The following is a 22,518-nucleotide window of genomic DNA, read 5'->3' as shown; positions in this document are numbered from 1 at the left end:
GCGGCTATGAGGAGTCTAAGTGTAGTGAAGTGCAGTTGGTGCAGTATAGTGCAGCTGGTGGAAATCATGGATGCCTCTTACGATGAAATGATCTATGATGCCTTCTGTCTTGGAGGTGGCAGCGAGGTCTTTTGATGCCCTCTCCACATCTAATCCCTCTTTCACGCAGTATAAGCACTAAGCATTGTTGGGTCTTGATAAATCAATGTTGAAGTCACGGTAATGATGAGAGGCCTGGTTCTCTCAGCAGATTTATTGTAGGAAGCATCGACGCCGGTTGTTGCGTAATTCACGTAGTCAACGTTGCGGACCATGTGGACGAGTGGATGGTACTTGAGCGTCTTCTAGCGGTGTTCTGTCTTCAGTTTCCTCACTTTCCTTGCGTCCGCCGTGGTGGTGTAGCGGTAAGGTGCTCCGCTGCTGACCTGAAGGTCGCGGGTTTGATCCCGGCCGCGGCGGTCGCATTTGGATATAGGCGAAATGCTAGATGCCCGTGGTTCTGTGCGATCATCACTTCATCAACAAATTTATTATTATCACTTTTCTTGCGTGTCAATGTGTGTGTTCGCGGTTACTGTGTTGGTTGAGACTCTGTATCACCTGTGGCACATACCCGCATACGTTAACGCTGGTTTACGGGTATGTGGTAGGTAGGTAGGTAGGTATAGGCAGGCAGGCGGGCGGGCGGGCGGGCAGGTTATGGTATGGTATGGTATGGTATGGTATGGTATGTGGTATAGGTAGGTAGGTAGGTAGGTAGGAAGGAAGGAAGGAAGGCCAAAGTGCCCGAGGTTCGCTAAGAAATGCTTCGCATTTAAAAAATTTTGAAGCACCCGACCGCAGATTCGAACCAGCAACCCCTCGCTCCCCAGCGCGCTGCGTTAGACAACTCAACCACACACCATGTATGCGCCGGCAAAACAATGGCGAGCTATTTATATATGCCATGTACCGCTGGTGGTAAGCAAATCTCGGAGGAGCGTGAGCGTGTTTTCTGTTACACAATGCTCCTAATTTTTTTTCAATTTGACAACTGCCCTTGAGACGCGCACGACAAGGGTGGCCTTTTCTGTACCCACTCGTGATGTGGAAGAAAAAAAAGAACAAAGAACCCCGGGCACACTTTGCATCAGACGCCCCCGTGTGGCTGGAGACGCAGGGGGTCACACCATGCGCCGCAGTTTAAAAGAAGAAGAAATATCTAAGAGCGTGTGATTCTCCATTGTTGACACTTGCAGCGCGTTGCTCAAGCACAGAGACATAACAACTGTGACAGTTGTTAGTTCACGCTTGCCCTGTGCATGTCTGTGCGTTCTTCTAGGGCATCCTTCTTTGTGCTTCATCGGCACGCTGCAAGTATCGAGCTGCTTCTGGTTCTTCGTGTGACATTTCAATTTCTTGCTATCACATTCATTGCTTCACCCTTGCGGCGAAACTGTGACTTTTATATATACCACTCTTGATGAGTGGTATATTCACAATTCACAAACTGCCTTGCATGTTTCTGGAGGCCTTTTAATAGGCTCTATGTCTTGCTCTGTACCGTGCTATGAGTACTTCTCAATTTATAGAATGCGGAGAAAAATGAGACGTATGCTAAACCGCTTTTCCACATTTGATAGGCCATTTTGTGGACATACGGCATAACTGCCGCTCTTTTGATTTCTTCAGGGTGCCCTGGAGAAGTACACGCACTTTCTTACAATCCGCAAGAGTTAATAAAGTAGCACTTGCATTAGAAGGATATCCAGCTTCTTTGACGCCTTCTAGTTGCACAATGAACACCATTGTACAGCATTCTTAAAGCTTTTTTTTCCAGGGTCAAGTGTAGGCACAATTCCACGCTTGACAAGCTTTGAATGTACGGACGAGAAACTTAAAACAGGCTTTGCAGATCTATATTCACAGGTTTATATTGACATCAAAGGGTACTTTATGTATAGTTATAGCTGCATTTAACGAACCTCTGTGAAATGTATTCCAGGATTTTACAAATCTTGTTTAATCCCCAACGCCGTCCTTATAATAGCCCATGAACTCGTGACTCAACGAAATGAAAGCATTGCCGTAATTGACCTTAATGTGACAAATTTGTGACACGGATCATTTATTATTTTAGCCATAGCACTACTGAAAATTAATTTATGCAACGTGTAACTTTTGTACTTAAAAAGAAGTAAAATAAGGCTCCAGCTGCAAGAGGAATGCATGTGGGTGCATGCCACAACGATCATGCAAGCACAACTAAAACAGCTAATGTCTCTTAGCGGCAAGCAGAGCAGCCTCATAACATGACCTTCAAGAGTATCAGCTGCCGATTTTTGCTTATGCATTGTGACATCCATTAGCACCACTGATTGCCTGGCTCATGATTGCGCCCCGCAGGGGCGTCTGCGCAAGCAGGCGTTCGGTGTGTGGCGACACCACGGACCCAAGCTAACGGGGGGGTTTCGACCCCCTCCACGCCTAGCCATGCGTGGCTTCGCCGTGTCCGGGGAAAAGGGGATCCTGAGGGTTGAGCCGACGCCGGGTGTTAGGACCTTTAAGGCTTCACGTAGACTGCACCCCTGGGCTGACCCACCCAGGGGAATTCGGCAGTCTCCTTTTCCTATCTCTCCCTACCCACATCTTCGTCTTTCTTTCTCACTTTTAATCTTTCCTGTCCTCTCCTCTCTTCCATTAACTTCCACTATTTCTGGCGGCAAGGGTTAACCTTGTGTGGCTATCCTACCTAGGGTAAACCATATTTGGTTATAGTAACGGCGTACTGCTGGCGTAGTGCAGACTTTTCGCACGTTCTGCCACGTCCCCTTGTTGGGCTCCGTGGTGGGTGGTAGGTGCCGTTGCCGAACAAATCACTCTTCTTATGGGACCTCCGAACCTTTCTCCAACTGATCGTGCTTTGAAAAGGGTACACACCCAACACAGCCTCTCCCTTTTCGCCTAGATACAAAGAATATTTCCCGAAATACCATGTCCTTCGCTGTGAACAATCTGCGACGAAAGCAAGAGCTATTTCACCTTTCCTTGTGGCCAAGTGCCTAAAAGAGACCATCGGAACAGGCTTATAAGGCTACAAAGATGGCAAGTGGGGATTTGCTCCTTGAACTCAAAGACCTGGAACAATACAACAAACTTTCACACCTCGTAGCGTTTGGCAACAATCCCGTCTCGGTGAGCCCACACCGTACCATGAATACAGTGAAAAGCGTAGTATCCGACGAAGACTTGATGACGGTAAATGAAGAAGAACTCCTTGATGGATGGAAGGGACCAAGGCGTAACGCATGTGCAGCGCTTCTCAATCAGGCGTAACAACACTGAAATCGCAACGAAGCATTTAATACTTACTTTCAGTTCCACCCACACTACCCGAGAATCTTGAAACCGGCTATGTGAAGCTTCATGTTCCGACCGTTATAGCTCGATACCCGAGACGTTGCTTCAAGTGCCAGAGATTTGGTAATGGTTTTCAGAGCTGCCGAGGCCAGCCTTACTTGCGCTAAGTGCGGCACCACCGGTCAAAGTACTGACGATGCACAAATGATGAGGTCCACTGTGCGAAACTGCGATGGCGGTCACCCCGCATCATTCAGAGCTTGCCCGGCCTGGAATAAGGAAAAAGAAATAATCACTGTAAAAGTAAAAGAAAATGTACCATTCCGCGAAGCAAGACAGAGGGACCTTCATCATTATTCCCACTGAGAACATCTTTCGCTGAAGTGGTTGCACCGAGGGGCAGCGCCACAATGGCCCTGGCGGTAGCCCGGACCACGCTAGCGGGCCCAGGCTAAAGCCACTTGCCCCCTACGGCGGAAGCAGCCAGTGTTTGCCATGCCCACCTATGAATATATCACACCAGTGGCTTCTACGAGCTCGGCAGCAGCCAGGGCAATGACGAGGCCAAGGGTGGTCCACATCGACTCCGGCTTGTTGGGGAAACGAATTGTCGACCGCGGCGAAGGTCTACACTATGCAAACACCGCTCGGTCGAGCAATTGTCTGGCGCGCCTCTCAAGAGGCATGGACCCTACTGGTCCCACGGCGCAGGCTGCGTAGAAGGAGCGGCGAGCATCCCTCGACCGCTCCAAAAAAGACAGAACCCTAATCACAGGGCCTGGAAAGGGCTCTGTGACTTAAGGTAATAGTTCCTTCAGTACACACAGCACTAATTTACACATAAATGGATACACAAATTATACAATGGAACGTCAGAGGTCTCCTAAGAAACCTCGACGATATCCAAGAGCTGCTACATGAACACTCTACAAAGTGCTGTGTGTACAAGAGACACACTTAAAATCCAAAACACGAATTTTCTATGCCAATATGTCATATTCTGAAAGGACCCGGATGATGCTGTGGCGTCATCTGGTGCTTAGCCGTTTATAGTTAACCAAGGAATTGCATGTACCCACTTACCACTCCAAACGTCCCTTGAGGCAGTGGCTGTTCGAGCCGTTCTTCTCAATAAACTGATCACAATCTGCTCACTTTACATTACCGCTGAACTACCAGCTCCAAAAACGTGAATTCGAATCCTTAATAGATCAACTACCAGAACCATTTCTGGTCCTTGGAGACTTAAATGCACACAGCAGTCTATGGGATGACTCTCGCTGCGATGCGCGAGGTCGTCTGATTGAACAGTTCCTTTTCTTCTTCTGGCACATGTCTCTTGAATCAAAACAACCAACATCTTATAGCCTTGCAAACAGAACATTCTTCTCCATAGACCTCAGCATAACATCTCCCGTCACTCCTGCCTCTAGTTAAATGGAAAGTTATCAATAATCCTTACAGAAGTGACCACTTTCCAATACTTCTGAACACACAATAACAAATGAATGTCCCCCTCAGGTTCCAAAATGGCAGATTGAGAAAGCCAATTGGGAACAGTTTCGGAAAGTTACACTCTTAAGTTGGATGGTCATGTCTTAAGCATAGAAGCAGCTGTAGAATACTTTACTGCCTTTCTGATTGATGCTGCAACTAAGTGTATACCACAAACAAGTGGACTGCCCGGCAAACGACGTATGTCGTGGTGGAACACTGAGTGTCGAAATGCGGCGCAAGTAAACAAAACAAAGCATGGAGGCTGCTTCGCGACTCGCCGACAGCCGAGGAATCTGGACAGTTTTAAGAACATTAAGTCCCAAGGTACGAGAACGCACCGACAAGCAAGAAGGGAAAGTTGGCAGAAGTTTTTATCGGGCATCAATTCATATACACAGGAGGCTAAAGTCTCGAACATGGTTAGTAGGGTAGCAGGTAGACAAGCATATTCACTCCCTCTTGGTAAACACACAAGGCGACAGCTTGGAAGACCAAGCAAACTTCCTCGGCGCACACTTCGAACAGGTGTCGAGCTCGTCGCACTACATTGAAGGATTCCAACGATACAAAAACAAGAATTGTAAAACAGAAACTAGAACACAAATCCACAGAACACGAAGCATACAATGACACCTTTCTGCATAGCTGAGCTACAAGCATCGCTCAATTGCTGCAATAATTCCGCCCCAGGCTCCAACCGTTGTAGTATATGAAGTGTTGAAACACCTGCCATCTGAAACCCAAAAAACCCTCCTTTCCCTGTATAATGCTGTTTGGCTTTCTGGCGAGATCCCCTCGGCCTGGAAAGAAGCCAATATTATTCCGATTTTAAGACAGGGCAAGGACCCATCCTCAATTGCCAATTACAGGCCTATAGCCCTAACAAGCTGTCTATGCAAGCTTTTCGAAAAGATGATAAACAGTCGACTCCTACACTTCCTTGAAACGAACTGTCTACTTGACCCATACCAATGCGGGTTTCGAAGAAGGGACGTCCTCGACTGACCACCTGCTACGCACCGAGGCACAAATCCGCGATGCTTTCGTCCACAAACCATTCTTTCTATCTGTGTTCCTCGATATGGAAAAGGCCTATGATACCACATGGTGCTTTGGTATACTTCGAGACATTTCACATTTAGGTATACGGGGTAGGATGTTCACCATAATCGATAGTTACTTGTCCAATCGGACATTCCGTGTTCGAGTGGGCAATGTTTTGTCTCCGAACATTTGTGCAAGAGACAGGAGTTCCGCAGGGGGTGTATTGAGCTGTACACTTTTATTATTAAAATGAACTCATTGCGACTGTACATCCTGCGTAATGTGTTCTATTCTACGTATGTGGATGATGTGCAGGTTGGCTATAAGTCTTGTATCTTGCAATGTGTGAGCGGCAGGTTCAGCTTGGTTTGAACAAGGTTTCTAAAATGGGCAGAGGAAAACTGGTTCCGACTAAATCCACAAAAAAAGCACGTGCGTCTTATTCTCCAGAAAGAGAGGCATTCATCCCGATCCAGACATTAACCTGTATGATCAACGTCTGTCTGTTAAGACAGAGCATAAATTCCTAGGGCTACTTTAGACATGAAATGACCTTCATATCAGACATCAAGTATATAAAAAACAAGTGCATAAAAACAATGAATGTTCTGAAAGTGCTGTCACGCACTGCATGGGGCAGTGACAGGAAGTGCCTGATGAATCTATACAGAAGCCTCATTCGCACGAGCCTAGATATCGGGGACGTTGTTTATCAGTCTGCGACACCAAAGCACCTTGAAGATGCTTGACCCTGTTCACCATCTAGGCATTCGCCTTTCTTATGGGTGCGTTTGGAACGAGCCCCGTAGAAAGCCTCTACGTTGAATGCAACGAGTGGTCGCTCCACCTGCAGAGATCCTGCATGTCCTTTTTATATTACCTGAAAGTGAATGCAAACAAAGGACACCCCGCATACTCTGCCGTCAATGAGTTCTGCCCCGTGTTTAACAATTGTCCTGCGGTGAGACAGCCCTATTCACTCCGTGCGAGGGCCCTCGCTGAGGAAACGGGTGTACCACTTCATGAACACCGTTTGATGGCTCCCGCTGCATATCTGCCGCCGTGGCAGTGGCAGCTCATAGACTGTGACGTTTCCTTTGTAGAAGTAACCCACACACTACTATACGTACTCACTTTCTCGAACTGCAGCACAAATACACCTGTCCCGCATTCTTTACGGATGCTTCAAAGTCTCACACCAGTGTGTCCCATGCAGCCGTTGGTCCATTCTTTTCCGACTCCGGGTATTCTGCACCCTAATTCAAGTATCTTCACAGCAGAAGCTTACGCGATGCTTGTGGCCATTAAACACATTAAGGAATTAAATTAACACGTGCAGTCATATACACCGATTCTCGAGTGTTGTAAAGCTTTAAAACTTTGAACAAACATAAAAATCCTGTCCTGGTGTCCTTTTACTCCATATTATCTACACTCTAACACACTAAAACAACATGGTGTAGTGTGCCGGGTGCCAGGGCACCGCGAAATCGGGGGAAATGTGTTGGTGGACCAGCTAGCTGCGTCTGCCCATGAAACCGCTGCCACCAATACATCCATAGCTGTCCCTTCACTCGACCTAAAACCATTCCTTAAAAGAAAGCTCAGAGACCCACTGGCAGCGGTCGTGGGACAGGCAAACACAATATAAACTGCATCTCATCAAGCCACATATCGCGTATGGCCGCCAGTAACAAAGTCACGCCGCACAGAAGTAACACTTACCAGGATAAGAATAGGACACACGCAGTACACACTCACACCTTCTATCCGGTGGTGATCCACCCATGTGTGAGAGATGTGGTGAAACACTAACCGTAATTCACATTTTAATACAGTGTAAGGAACTAGAAACGCTCAGAAAACAACACTTCCTATTACCCTACTGGCAACAATTACCACTACACCATCAATGTTCGGTAGGGAACCCGTTTTTAAACATCAGTCACTGTTCGCGTTTTTTAAAGAAGTCCATAGCTTTCACGTCATATACCCAGGGAATCCGTAGCACGACCTCTGAAAAGAGGTTGTTGCTGCGGCAGCTATACTAGAGAAAGCACCTGCCTCCCTGCCTTTGGTCTCGGAGGCCTTGAGGAGGCATTCGTGCTCCCACCATATCACCATTGTTTTACCATCACGACCACTTGCTATTCATTCTCCATGCCCATGCTTCACGTCACTCTCATGATTTTATCACATATATGCTTTACCCGCCTTTAGCGCGAGGAATTTTAGGCCCCTATAGCCAGGTAACATGACCATTGTTCAGTTTCGCTATCATGTCTTAACGCTCTTTGGCCATCAAATGGCCTTGTGCCAATAAGCACCATATATCATCATCATCATCATCATCATCACTGATTGCCTAGTCGATGTTTGTTGAACGTCATAATGTAGTGTGAAGACACAGATACAAAGACTCGAAGTGCTTGGCTTGTATGTCTCCGTGTCTTTGCATTTGTGCCTTTGCGCTACACCATGACATCTTTTGTGGGGTGTGAACCAGCACTTATCGTTGCTAGGATGATTTTTGTCTCCAAGTGGCAATGTTCGTGTCTTTGCTGGAGTTGTTAGCTCACTGTGGAAAGGGCTCACTGTGGCCAGAAAGCACAAGGTTCTGTCTCTTAATGTCAAAATTGCAATGGTGAAGGCAGTTTTGTGGGCAAGAAAAAAGTGTCGCTGCCCGGTTCAACATTCCAGCAGGCTCCCTGTTGACAATTTCAGATTGAAAAGAAAATCTGCAATGCAGTGGAGTTGGGCACAAGTTTCAAGAAATAAAGGCTAGAAGAAATGTACGTCACTGATGCGCGGACAAGGCTGTTTTTACGTGGTTTTTGGACACGCAGCCATGAAATGTGCTGATAGGTGGTGTGATCCTGCAGCAAAAAGCTAAGTATCCTGCACGTATTTTTGGCCGTGACGACTTCGAGGCAAGCACCAGCAGATGGCAAGTATTTAAAAGCTGGCACGGGGTCGTTGGTAGAGTGGCGAGTGTGCCTCCACTGACAGCAATGCCTCTCGTTCATGGGTGGCCAGGAAGCTGGCAAGCATCTTTGCGCTATCTGAGGCACAAAGCCATTGAGATGGCTTTTCTGTACCAGATGTGGCCGCATCCCATGCTTGTTGCTCGGGGGAGATGATTGTTGCAGCAGCAAACAAAGCAAACTCCACGCGACGGTCTTGCTTTGTGCCAACAGTGACAAAATAGTTCTAGTGTCTACATCTTCTTTAAACCCTTGAAAATGCTTGAAATTGAAAGGCGGTTTTTCATCACCCTTGAAAAGTCCTGGAATTATTATTCCTCCTTCAAAACCATTGAATTTCATGAGTAATACCTCGTGAAAGGAGTTCCAAGAATACCTTGTCCACTTTCTATGGAGGGCTGTCAGCATGAACCTGGAATGCTCCCAGTTTTTGAACATGATACTAACTCTGCCATATCACATTTGGTATGGCGTGTAATCTCCCTCAGATTAAATGCCTTTTGTGGCAGCATCTGCAGAAACAGTGCCGTTTTGTTGGCATGAGAGTTTCTATCGATGAGGAGTGATGGCGGTGCTGTTCAGAGATGTTCACTTATGAGGGCATAGCATCGTTGTGAATAGTAGCGGTGGACATTTTTCATACACACCTAGTTGAGCGCTATACTTTTGAATGTGATTTTCAAAGGGTATTACAACTGTTCCTCATTGGCAATAATTCCATGTGTCAGTCTGTAAGATATCCAGGTTTCGCTGTATTGGAAGCCTTTACAAGTGCATGTGTGGAACAAGAGGAAAATCCCGCAGTGTGAGCCACACCAGTGCTGGTTTCTTTATTTTGTTTATTTCATCCTATCCTTTTCCCTACCTGTCAGTTTGCCTTCTTCTGGTGCTTTTGGCCTTTTCGTTTATTGTACGAAGACTTCACACCAAAGCATCCTGTTCCATTTTTTTCCATCTTTGCCCAGCATATGTGCACAAAGGTGAAGCTAATTTTACTCGTGCCCATGTTTTTTCGTGGAGTACTTCAAGAAGCAAAGCAATAGAACTCATGAATGTCACCCAACTCAAGGAAGCCTATGCAAGGTTGCATATTTTAAACACAAGTTTTGTTTCTTGTACTTTCTGTAATTGCATTTCTTAAATGCTGTAAAAATTTTATTTCTTGTATTTATGCAAAAAATTGGCACACAGCATGTTCGTTGCCATAAAAAATTGGATCGGTCATTTTGGAAGGCCCTTACGAAACACACTTGCCCTGAAATGAATATTAAAATGTTTGAATGATTGATTTTGGTTAATTAATTCAGTGCATATAAAAAGTGCCCTGATAAGCACCATATGTCCTTGGTTTCATTCAGTTGGGATTAACCACATTTCAAAAAGGTATTTGGCTCTATACTCGGCGACAACTTATCTTACTAGTGGAGCAAAGGCTACAAAGGCGGGGCTTCCACACATTTGTGTTGCTCGACAAGTAGTACGGCAGCTCGTGGCCGATTTCGGTTTTGCTCGCTCCCATCGTTAGCGCGTTCAGAAAAGCATTTCATGGAGAACTAAACAGCACGTTTGTGGCCGCGCACTGACCAACTACATCATGGACGCCCTTTCATCACCTTTTCAGCACGCCCTTTAGAAAACGGGGGTGCTGTCTAAGTGGTGGAAAGAAAAGGAAGGCATTCTTGCAAAGTGAACGATAGCTGTGTTTACCTACGACTTCCCGCAACTGTTTCAGTCTCATAATAAATAAAGCAGCATTTATTTCGGCAAGGAAAATGAGAAAATTATCAGTAAACATAAGTACTATTTTTTGGCATGGTAGCAGGCATGCCTTTCGGTTCTGTAGCTTCCTCAGTGCTGTCAAGAAAAGTTGTCGCCGAGTATAGTTACGTGAAACACCTTTTCTATCTGACCATCGTGTAGTGATATTCATATTCAACCAGAATGAAAAAAAGGAGCAAGCAGATTCTTTGTGTGAATGTTACCACAATGCTGCTACCATCGAGACAAGGAGCACTGCTATGAAAATGAACCAGAAAGAAATCATAGTTTGCAATCCGTTAGCTATCACATACTAATCTACTTGACACTCATCTGGAACTTGTATGGTAGCGTCTCACGTGCTTGCTACAGAAGAATGAGAAATCTTGTGATGTTGCTATTGTTTGCCTTATTGTACTCATGATTCAGTCGTTGAGGAGCATTGTGCTAATGTGATTGCAGCGGGCTCCCGTTTCTGGCAGAGTGGCACCTTCGAGGTGTCCAAGAGCAGTGAGCCTCGGGCTGGCAGCTCTTTTTGCAAGTGACACTGCCTTCCGAGCTCGAGGCAGCTCTACATTCAAGTCACCATCCAGAAAGGTACGTGCGACACGTTGTGTGCCTTATGGCCGGGCCTAGTTGAGAACTGTGGCCTGTCGTGCCACAGCCGCAAGTTGAATCACTCCACGCTGGGGACCAACTAGTTTTTCAGTGTAGAAGCTTGGGCATGTTGTGAAACATTGGAAGGAACAGAGTGCAAGAGAAGGGACAAGGAAGGACAGCGCACGCACAGCACTGACTTATGTTGGAGAACTACAGTAAACCTCGTTAATTCATAGTCACTGGGACTGTGAAAAAATCTTTGAATTAAGTGGGTTCTTGAATTAACGAAACAAAATTCGCCGATGATTACGATAGTGCCTAATGCGAATATCTGAGCACAGCTTCGTTTTGGTGTAAGGCCAATGTGTTGAAGTTTTCGCTTTCCGTAAGTATCCACTACCCGAAAATCATAATTTTTGTGAAGTAAGCAGCACCCTGCGCTGACAGAATAGCGTTAACCTGTGTAATATGTGCAGAAGAATAAAATAACAAGCAGTCATTCCAGAATGCTAATTGTGCAATGAGTGTGTGATTTTGCTCCCACCACTGCAAAGCTCAGCCAGAATCTTCATCGTCATCAGCACATGCAGCATCAACAAAATGCACATAATACCTTACAGATATGTAACGGGTACCTCGCTTATTCGCAGAAAGATGAATAATGGCGTAGTGGGTGCTGTCCTACTTCACAAAATTGTGAAGTTTCTGTGGTAGAATACTCTACTGCCACACAGAGGGCCCGGGTTGAAATCCCATTCGACCCTGGCTATTTTTTTCTCGTATTATTTTTTCATGTCTATTGGTTACGCCACTGACGGCGATGGCAACGGCGACGCGCTCAACGCAGGAACGGGCGCTTAAGAGCTGCGCTCTAAAAAGCGGCATGCAAGGAACTTGGAAAACTGAAAGTAATCAGAGGTGGTCGCTTGCTGTGCCTGCTAGTTTGCGGCCCCAAGGATTATATTTTCTTGCAATACCTGGTCATAATTGTGGGCCTTTGCTGCTGCCAGTAAAAAAAGAAAAAGAAAAGGGTCTCGTGCTTAGTTGAAATACACACCTGCGGAAAAGAAGGCGTGCTTCACTGCAACACAGTGATGACACGCGGGCAGCATGTCACTTGCTCCTCGCTGTGCCAGCGCGTCATGATGTGACCATCCACCATTCTTTCTGGTAAAATAATATAATGGCCAGTGTGACGGAATTCGAGATGTGTTCTGGCTAGAAAACATGATCACTGAAGTTTTTGAACCGAGTTTTCAAAGTAGGGTGTGTCAGGTAAGAACTCCGCCAGCAGTGCAAGTGCGCAAATTGCTGGAGCAACTGCCAATCGGAGGTTCGCATACATCGTGAATTCGGTCAGACTGTCCTTTATTTTCTGATTTTCCCATAAAGAATGGGTAAATTATGACGCACTGACATTGCGAGAAGCATGCGACATGATGCCTGCGTGTCACTACTGTGTTGCAGTGAAGCATGTCTTCTTTTCCTCAAGTGCAAATTTCAGCAGACCACGGGACTACCTTTTATTTATTTTTTTCGCGCTGGCAGCAGCCAGGCTAAGGTGCTTCACCTGTCACTCGTTAGTTCCGCTACATTGCATTGCCCTGTGGCTCCTAAGGGCCGTCGTTTCCACGAATTTGCGGCGAAATTGGGATCGGGAATTGGCACATGGCACCCAAAGTTTCGAATTAAGCGGGCTGGTGCTAACCGTCGCTTCATACTATCCACTGAAATTTACATTACAAAATACAGTACCGCAGAAATCCTTTGAATAAGCGGGATTTCAAAAGAACTGAATTTGAATTAATGAGGTTTTACTGTATATACAGACTGCCAGGTGCTTAGATGGCTGTCTAAGAGAGCACCATAATAGTAGGTACAACACGATCTAATGATGCCTGTTGCTGCGATTGCAGTTGTGCCCTTCTTTGGCAAAAGCGTGGTGCTGGCTAAGCATAATTCACAGTTGACACGTCAAATCATCAGAAAGTTCGACAGCACGTGTGGCAGTGCTCCTTCAATAGCACTTTCATCTTGTGAAATATCATATTTAAACAGGCCTTGAATGACACACTACTGTGCGCAGTGTTGCTTGTACAACATTAAGTAAAAATGATTCTTCATTTTTTGCCTGGTTGTGAGGCATGTCAATGGTATATAAGTTGCTCCTTCCCGTCCTATGAATAAAGTGTTGCAAGTCAGCCCTGTGCGTGCGTCGCTCTTCCCCGTCATCTATTGCGCTGTGTTCCTTGCAGTTTTTCAGGCTTGCCCACTACAGTGCAGCCCACACTTTTTGCCATCTGTCTGGCCGGACACGTAGCTCCACAACCATGGCAACCAGCTGCTTTTGTGGCATGTGTTCTCTGCCTGGAGTGCGCCCCCTTTGTGCACCGTTTCACTTTCCTTTGGAAACAAGTTCTTTGGCAGCACGGCGTTAACTCGTCCTGAAAGCCATACAATAGCACTGTCAATGCTTGTGCACCAGTTACACCAGAAATGGAAGTGGCCCATATACGCATGAGAACTTTTCGACAAGCACCCTCAACTCGGTGACGATCATCAGCCAGTACACGAGCTGAGCCAAATGTACCCTTAGGCACTTCTGGTGAGGGATTGATGCCCATCTTTATACACCTGCTCTGCATTATCTGCAGAGCACTTTCTGTTTTACAGAGTCAAGAGACAGCAAATGCAAAAGTAAATGAAAACCATGTCAGAAGGTTGGCTGCAGTGTATAAGGTGTCATTGCACTGTAGCCAAAGGCAGTGGTTCACTGAAATTTCAATGCCAATGCGTTGTTTCATTGCGTTGTAGCCCCATCCACACAAATTTTCAGTTTTTAGTTGCACGTGCAACACTGAATGACACTCTTGCTTCTCTTCCGAGCACTTACGGTTGTATGAATATTCAGAAAATGTTTTTAAAAAAATAAAACTGGTACGAAATCAATGATTCTGTTCTAGTGAAGAGTTATACTGGATACATGTGATATCGGAGTGTAAGTTTACTTTAGATAAGGGCCAAATAACTGTCAGAATGATTAATAAAAATTATTTGAACAAGTTCATTGTAATGAGCAGACAGCTTTCTTGTCAGCAACTGCGATCATTGTGGCACCTAGCTGAGGTGATCTCAGCTATGAGCTGCTTTCAATGTGGCTTCTGAGATCCACTTCATCAGTGCAACAGAGCATGAAGTTAACCGAGGAATACACTAGAGAACCATGCCAGATGCTTACCGTATATTGCCGATTATAAGTCGTCCCCCAGCTTGCAGGGGAAAAAAAATTGACTGTGAACACAGCCTCATGCTGTGGCCATAGCTCACCAATAAGTTTTTCAGAAGAGGGAGTGATGCAAAGAAACATTATTTGCCCGCGAAACATTGCTTACGACTCGTCGTCGCTTGAGAGAAGGACGCAGTCATGGTCATTGCCATCCATCGTGTGAGCCACTGCTGCTGCTCGCCGTCGGAACAGGTGCCGGTGGTCGGGAACCCGATCTCGAACCGCCTCCTCAACGGCAGGGTGTCATCCAGACTTCGGTCCGCGAAAGGAACAGTGTGTAGCAGCGCCTTAGTCCTTTGTTTTCTCCATTCCCTCACGCACTTTTCCGACACATGCTTCAACGTTGCTTTCCGACTCTGCATAGAGGATTGCTTGCCTCTTGAAAACAGCGCTGTACTGTTGCCGGCGTAGCGGTGGCATTTTGGCGTCCGTTTGGCAGCGTCGCAAATCGCTCACACCACTGCTCGCAAGCGAAGCGAAATGCAGAAATGGCGAACAGGCGTGAGTGCAAAGATGCGAAGACGCTTGTGGGCACATGTGACTGGTCATGTGGTTTAGTTCCCCACTAAGTGTTGCCAGCCCACACGGACGCCGATGGTTCGTCAACAAATCGTTTCTATTTTATGAAAACAAAGCTACAGGGCACATCACAAGGTATATTCCTCTTTTCATAGAGCATTGTTCGCGCTCTATCAAAGGTTTGAAATGCTGCTTTCGAGACCGTGTTTCCCAAGCAGTTCGCGTTAATGCCGTGCGGCGGTGATTTTTAAGCGCGTAGTTTCGCCTCGCGTGGTTTCGCTATAGTTTAGCGATCGTCGTGGCAGATCGCAAAAATGTCCAGCTCAGGAAGCGGCGCGCGCGCGATGGGAGATAGCTGTTGCCGCAACTCCGCTGCCTCTGCGGCTGATGTTATCGATGCGTTGAATAGCAGGAAATCAGAGGACGACGACCTTTCGTCGGACCCCACAGATATGTTGACTTTGCGATTCCGCATATAGGTCGACTCCGATTATAGGTCGACCCCCGAACTTTGGAAGGTCATTTTATGAAAAGAACGTCGACTTATAATCGGCAATACGGTAAGTCTTGCATTAGAATCGCATTAGTTCGTTTTGTCGTATGCCACGGGCGTTTCTTATTATCACTTTTGGTTTATTCGTTTCTCGCCCACAAAGACTGTCAGAAACGCTCAGCGCAAACCGCGCCTCATTGTTCGAGAGGCTTCGCGATCATTGTAGATCGTTTTGTTAAGATTGCGCGCAAGACGCGCACACTCGAGCCTATTCTAGAATTTGCACGACAGCCAGCGATAATGCTGGAATATTCGACGGCACATGTTTAAATGCCGACGCGCTTCACCGCTTGTCAGTTGATCGACGGACGACGCCCTGTTCGCCGCTATCATTGTACAGCGTGTATTGCTGTAGTCCTAGTTCTCATTTTCCGGCCACAAGTTCGGCCAAATAAACAGTTTCATCCTGCAAACGCCGACCGCTGTCTTCGTCGACGTCACGACCACGTGACATCTGGTGGAGGTGCTGCTTCTTCCATGATCCGGACGCCACCGCGGAGCGCTGACCCAAGCCCAAGCCGCGACGAGGACGACGGCAAGGAAATCCCGGATCGTCGAACAAGCCGCAGGCAGAAGGGACTGCAGCCAGAGCACGGGCTCCTTCCCGAAAAACCCAGGCAGCCGCAGATCTCAACATCGACCACAGCGACTATGACCGACCACGTGCAGCCTGCGCCAATCCTTCTTCGCCAGCCCAAGGAGCCGCCAACCTTCCGCGGATCGTCGTTCGAAGACCCGGAAAGCTGGCTCGAAGCCTACGACCGAGTCGCCCTTTTCAATGCCTGGACCAGTGAAGACAAGCTACAGCATGTCTACTTCGCCTTGGAGGACGCAGCTAGAACCTGGTTCGAGAACCAAGAGCGAACCCTGACAACATGGGACGTTTTTCGCACCAGGTTCCTGGCAACATTCACCAGCGTCGTCCGCAAGGAGAGGGCCGAGGCTCTGCTCGAAACCCGCGTGCAGCTGCCTAACGAAAACGTGGCACTCTTCACAGAAGAAATGACGAGACTGTTCCGCCACGCGACCCCGAGATGCCCGAGGAGAAGAAAGTGCGCTTCCTCATGCGAGGAATCAAGCAGGAGCTGTTCGCGGGACTGATCAGAAACCCACCCAAGACCATCCAAGAATTCCTGGCGGAGGCAACAACAATCGAGAAGACGCTCGAGATGCGCACGAGGCAATACAACCGCCGCATGCCGACGACGAACTACGGGGAAGCACATGCGCTGGGCTCCGACGACTTGCGTGAGACGATAAGGGCGGTCGTGCGCGAAGAGCTCCGAAAGATGTTTCCTGCATCTCAACCCCAGGTGCATTCCATAGCCGACGTCGTTCGCGAGGAACTTCAGCATTCGCTAGGAGTTGCTGCACCGCCGCAACCTGAGCCGGAAGCCATGAGCTATGCTGCCGTTGCACGCCATGCTGTCGCCACTCCGCGCTATCACCAACGCCCTGCGCCGTCGCATTTCCGTCGCCAGACACCGCCGCCACCTCCGACGCTATCCCGCCCGCCTGCAAGCCAAAGCTACACCCCCCGAAAGACCGACGTTTGGCGCGCCCCTGACAACCGCCCGCTCTGCTACCACTGCGGGGAGGCCGGCCACACGTACCGCCGCTGCCAATACCGACAGATGGGGCTACGCGGATTCGCCGTCAACGCGCCGCGCCCGCAGCCAGGCGAACGGCCTCGCGACATCGACGACTATCTCACCGGAGCACAGCGGCAAGAACGACGACCTTCCCGCTCGCCGTCGCCCGGCCGTTACATGTCACCGCACCGCCGGCAGTACACTGGCCCAAACCGGGGCCGGTCGCCTAGCCCGTATCCGGAAAACTAAGGGCAGCAACCGATGGAGGTGCGGTTGCTGAACGACGAAATGCTGAAGATCCTCCGCCGTCGACGACCACGCCGCGACGAAGTTCCGAGCCCCCGCCGCACGCCGAACGACGCCCTGAAGACGAAACTTTGCGACCGGAAGCAGACCTGACGACGCAACGCGGAAGCAGCGGTGCAAACCGACGTAGCCGTGACCCGACGCCGCGACCTAACCGCAACGCAAGACGGCGGACTAGCGACCTCGACGTTCTGATCGACGGCCACAACGTCACTGCTCTCGTCGATACTGGAGCCGACTATTCCGTCATCAGTGGGCCGTTCGCAGCACAGTTGAAGAAAGTTAGGACTGCTTGGGAAGGCCCCGAGATCCGGACCGCTGGAGGCCATCTGATAACGCCGATTGGTGTCTGCACGGCGCGAGTCACCATCAATAACCGGACTTATCCTGCGAGCTTTGTAATCCTACAAAACTGCTCCAGGGATATGATACTTGGAATGGACTTCTTAAGTGACCACGGCGCCGTCATCGACCTGAGGTCTGAGTCGATAACACTGACCTCAGACAAAGCGCTCCCGCCCCACGCGATGCCAGGCAACCATGCATTGAATGTGATAGAAGAGCAGGTGACCATTCCGCCGCGCTCCAGCGTCATTATTTCCGTCGGCACCGAAAAACCTGCGAACCTTGAAGGCGTCATCGAGGGTGATCAGCACCTACTCCTGAACCGTCAAATTTGCGTCGCACGAGGTATAGCCGAGCTGCGTGACGGTAAAGCAAAGGTGGTGCTGACGAACTTCAGCCACGAATATAGGCACCTCAACTTTGGTACGACGGTTGCCTACATCGACGAATGTCTAGCCGCCAGCGATGCTTTCGCCCTCTTCGATGCTGCCGAACCTGCTTCGACGAATAGAGGTCCCGAACCGGATTTTGACATCAATCCGAGCCTTCCGAAGGCCAAGCAACCAGCTGAAAACCCTGATCCTGCAATACAGGGACTGTTTCTCGTCGTCATCGCGGGTCCGACAAACGCCCCTTGCGAAGCACCGCATTATAACAGAAGAACATTCTCGACCACTCCGTCAGAGCCCCTACAGAGTTTCTACTCGAGAGCGCGACGCGATAAAGAAACAAGTCGACGAAATGCTACGCGACAACATCATCCAGCCGTCCAAGAGTCCGTGGGCGTCACCCGTGGTGTTAGTGAAGAAGAAGGACGGGACACTGCGTTTCTGCGTTGATTATCGGCGCCTGAACAAAATCACGAAGAAGGACGTGTACCCCCTCCCACGAATAGACGACACCCTGGATCGACTTCACAACGCGACGTACTTTTCGTCGATGGACCTCAAGACCGGCTACTGGCAAATCGAAGTCGACGAGAGAGACCGAGAAAAGACTGCCTTTATAACACCCGACGGCCTCTTTGAGTTCAAGGTCATGCCTTTCGGTCTTTGCTCGGCACCTGCGACGTTCCAGCGTGTCATGGACACCGTACTGGCCGGATTGAAGTGGCAGACGTGCCTTGTGTATTTGGACGACGTCGTCGTGTTTTCCTCAACCTTCGACGAGCATCTCCGGCGGCTTGAGGCAGTACTTCAAGCAATCAAGGCCTCTGGACTGACCCTGAAGCCAGAAAAGTGCCGATTTGCGTACGACGAGCTCTTGTTTCTGGGTCATGTGATCAGCAAGTCTGGAGTGCGCCCAGACCCGCGGAAAACAGCTGCCATCGCCGACTTCGCGCCACCCACTGACAAGAAGGCCGTGCGCCGATTTCTCGGCTTATGCGCCTATTACAGACGCTTCGTCAAAAACTTTTCACGGATCGCCGAACCACTGACGCTTCTCACGAAGAATAACGTGGAATTCAGGTGGGAAACGGCGCAAGTGCAAGCCTTTCAAGAACTTAAACGACGCCTGCAGACGCCACCCATACTCGCGCATTTCGACGATTGCGCCGATACGGAAATACACACCGACGCAAGCAGCGTAGGACTCGGTGCCGTCCTTGTGCAAAAGACTGACGGGCTTGAAAGGGTTATCAGTTATGCTAGCCGGTCACTATCCAAGGCGGAAGCAAACTATTCCACAACAGAAAAGGAATGCCTTGCCATCCTCTGGGCTACGTCAAAGTTTCGCCCCTACCTCTATGGCAGGCCCTTCAAAGTTGTCAGTGACCATCACGCCTTATGCTGGCTAGCTAACTTGAAGGACCCTTCAGGTCGTCTCGCACGATGGAGTCTGAGGCTTCAAGAATTCGATATTACCGTCGTGTACAAGTCCGGACGAAAACACTCTGACGCCGACTGCTTGTCTCGTGCCCCCGTCGACGCACCGCCGCAAGACGACGACGATGACTGCTTCCTCGGAACCATAAGTGCCGACGACTTCGCCGAAAGGCAACGGGCCGACGCGGAACTGGGGGGCCTTATTGAGTACCTCGAGTACAAGACCGCCGTTGTTCCGAAGGTATTCAAGCGAGGACTGCCGTCGTTTTTCTTACGGAACGGCGTTCTCCTGAAGAAGAACTTCTCGCCACTTCGAACTGACTACCTTCTCGTCGTGCCCTCATCATTGCGACCAGAAGTCTTCCAGGCCCTACACGACGACCCGACGGCTGGACACCTCGGTGTTTCCCGCACGCTCGCCCGAATACAGGAAAAATACTACTGGCCACGCCTTGCTGCCGACGTAGCCCACTACGTTAAGACTTGCCGAGATTGCCAGCGACGGAAGACACCGCCGACTAGGCCAGCGGGACTTCTGCAGCCAATCGAACCACCTCACCGGCCGTTCCAGCAAATCGGGATGGATCTACTGGGGCCGTTCCCCACGTCGACTTCCGGCAACAAGTGGATCGTCGTAGCAACTGACTACCTCACCCGCTACGCCGAGACAAAGGCCTTGCCCAAAGGCAGTGCCGCCGAGGTAGCCAAGTTCTTCGTGGAGAACATCGTCTTGCGTCATGGCGCCCCAGAGGTCCTCATCACAGACAGAGGTACCGCCTTTACTGCGGACTTAACTCAGGCGATCTTCAAATACAGCGAGACGAGCCACCGCCGCACCACCGCCTACCACCCGCAGACCAATGGCCTCACCGAACGTCTAAATAAGACCATCGCCGACATGCTGGCCATGTACGTCGACGTTGAGCACAAGACGTGGGACGCCGTCCTTCCGTACGTGACCTTCGCTTACAACACGGCCGTCCAAGAAACGACGCAGATGACGCCGTACAAGTTGGTCTACGGAAGGAGCCCGGCGACGACGCTGGACGCCATGCTACCCAACGTCACCGACGAAGAAAATGTCGACGCCGCCGCTTACTTACAACGTGCCGAAGAAGCTCGACAGCTGGCCCGCCTGCGCATCAAGACCCAGCAGCGCACCGACAGTCGTCGCTACAATCTTCGACGACGCTTCGTGGAGTACCAGCCCGGCGACCGTGTCTGGGTATGGACGCCAATACGCCGACGGGGACTTAGTGAGAAGCTTCTCCGACGATACTTCGGACCGTACAGGGTACTTCGCCGCCTCGGCGCACTCGACTACGAGGTTGTCCCTGACGGCATTACGAACTCTCAGCGGCGCCGTGCACGACCTGAAGTCGTCCATGTCGTGCGCCTCAAACCATATTACACGCGTTAGCGAATCTGAGGACTGTCATTTTGCTTTATTATTGTACTTTCTTGCTTGTGCTTATTGTTTATTGTACTTTGTTGCTTTATTCTTGTTATTTATTGTTGCATGCATTGGACTGTCCTGTTTTAAGCATCGGGACGATGCTTTTTCAGAGGGGGGCATTGCCACGGGCGTTTCTTATTATCACTTTGGTTTATTCGTTTCTCGCCCACAAAGACTGTCAGAAACGCTCAGCGCAAACCGCGCCTCATTGTTCGAGAGGCTTCGCGATCATTGTAGATCGTTTTGTTAAGATTGCGCGCAAGACGCGCACACTCGAGCCTATTCTAGAATTTGCACGACAGCCAGCGATAGCTGGAATATTCGACGGCACATGTTTAAATGCCGACGCGCTTCACCGCTTGTGAGTGATCGACGGACGACGCCCTGTTCGCCGCTATCATTGTACAGCGTGTATTGCTGTAGTCCTAGTTCTGATTTTCCGGCCACAAGTTCGGCCAAATAAACAGTTTCATCCTGCAAACGCCGACCGCTGTCTTCGTCGACGTCACGACCACGTGACAGTATCTTCCCAGCCAAATGACAGCAATTCAGCCGCTACACAAGCATTAAGCGTTTGTCAGTTTTCACAGAAAAAGCTATTGCAATAGCTCAGTGGCTTCTGGTCATATGACGGTGGCTGCATTTCGAATGAGGTGAAATGGAAGAACGGCTCTGTATTTGCACTTTGTGTGCAGTAAGGTGGGAGAATTCTACTGTGAGATTCAGAGCTTTAAAGGGGCCCTGCAACATTTTTCATGTATTCATCAAATGGCTTCATTAAAGGAGTTCGTTGCTTCATGAATCGACTGCTGCAAAAATGTTTAAAATCCGTCCAGTACGAGAGGAGTTAGGGGATTTGTCGCACGGTTTAGCGCTTTCTTTCTCCTTTCTTACCAGTGATCGTTCTGAAAGTTCCACAGATGAGCGATGAACAGGAGGCAAGACCTACGTCCGTTCATAAGCACGCATCATGACCTTGACAGGATGCGTAAAGGTCCTTGAAAACCTGGAAAACCTTTGAATTTGGGAAATGTGTTTTAAAGGCCCTTGAAAGTCCTGGAATTTCTTCCTGTGCTTGAAAATCCTTGAATTTGCTGAGCAATGCACTCCCATATCAACATTGCTACTCCCCTGATGTTGTAGATCAGCACCGACCTGACAAGGTTCCCATTTCAGAAACAGTAATTCGGCGCGACACATGGTTTCGTTTTGCATCCTGCATGACAAAAAAAATTCCACCGCGTCAGACTGCGAACGAACGAGGCGAGAGACGCATACCGTTCTTCGGTGCTGGCTCCTTCCCAGTGTTTACGCTGCTTTCCATGCCCTTTCTTTCGTTTCACCTCTTGCCCGGTCTCCCTTGTGCCACTTTCTCTCTTGCGCAAAAGGTCAAGCTAGTGAAGCTAAAGTGAG

The 22,518-nt window shown here is 49.0% G+C and overlaps 1 pseudogene; it reads left to right on the top strand.

Annotated features, from left to right (window-relative positions):
• The window catches only part of LOC119376859 (mediator of RNA polymerase II transcription subunit 17-like), a 258,514-nt pseudogene that overhangs the window by 49,275 nt on the left and 186,721 nt on the right, over nucleotides 1-22,518 (top strand).

This window comes from Rhipicephalus sanguineus, unplaced genomic scaffold (assembly GCF_013339695.2).
Source record: "Rhipicephalus sanguineus isolate Rsan-2018 unplaced genomic scaffold, BIME_Rsan_1.4 Seq254, whole genome shotgun sequence".
Taxonomy (NCBI): domain Eukaryota; kingdom Metazoa; phylum Arthropoda; class Arachnida; order Ixodida; family Ixodidae; genus Rhipicephalus; species Rhipicephalus sanguineus.
This window is presented reverse-complemented; position numbering and strand designations above follow the sequence as displayed.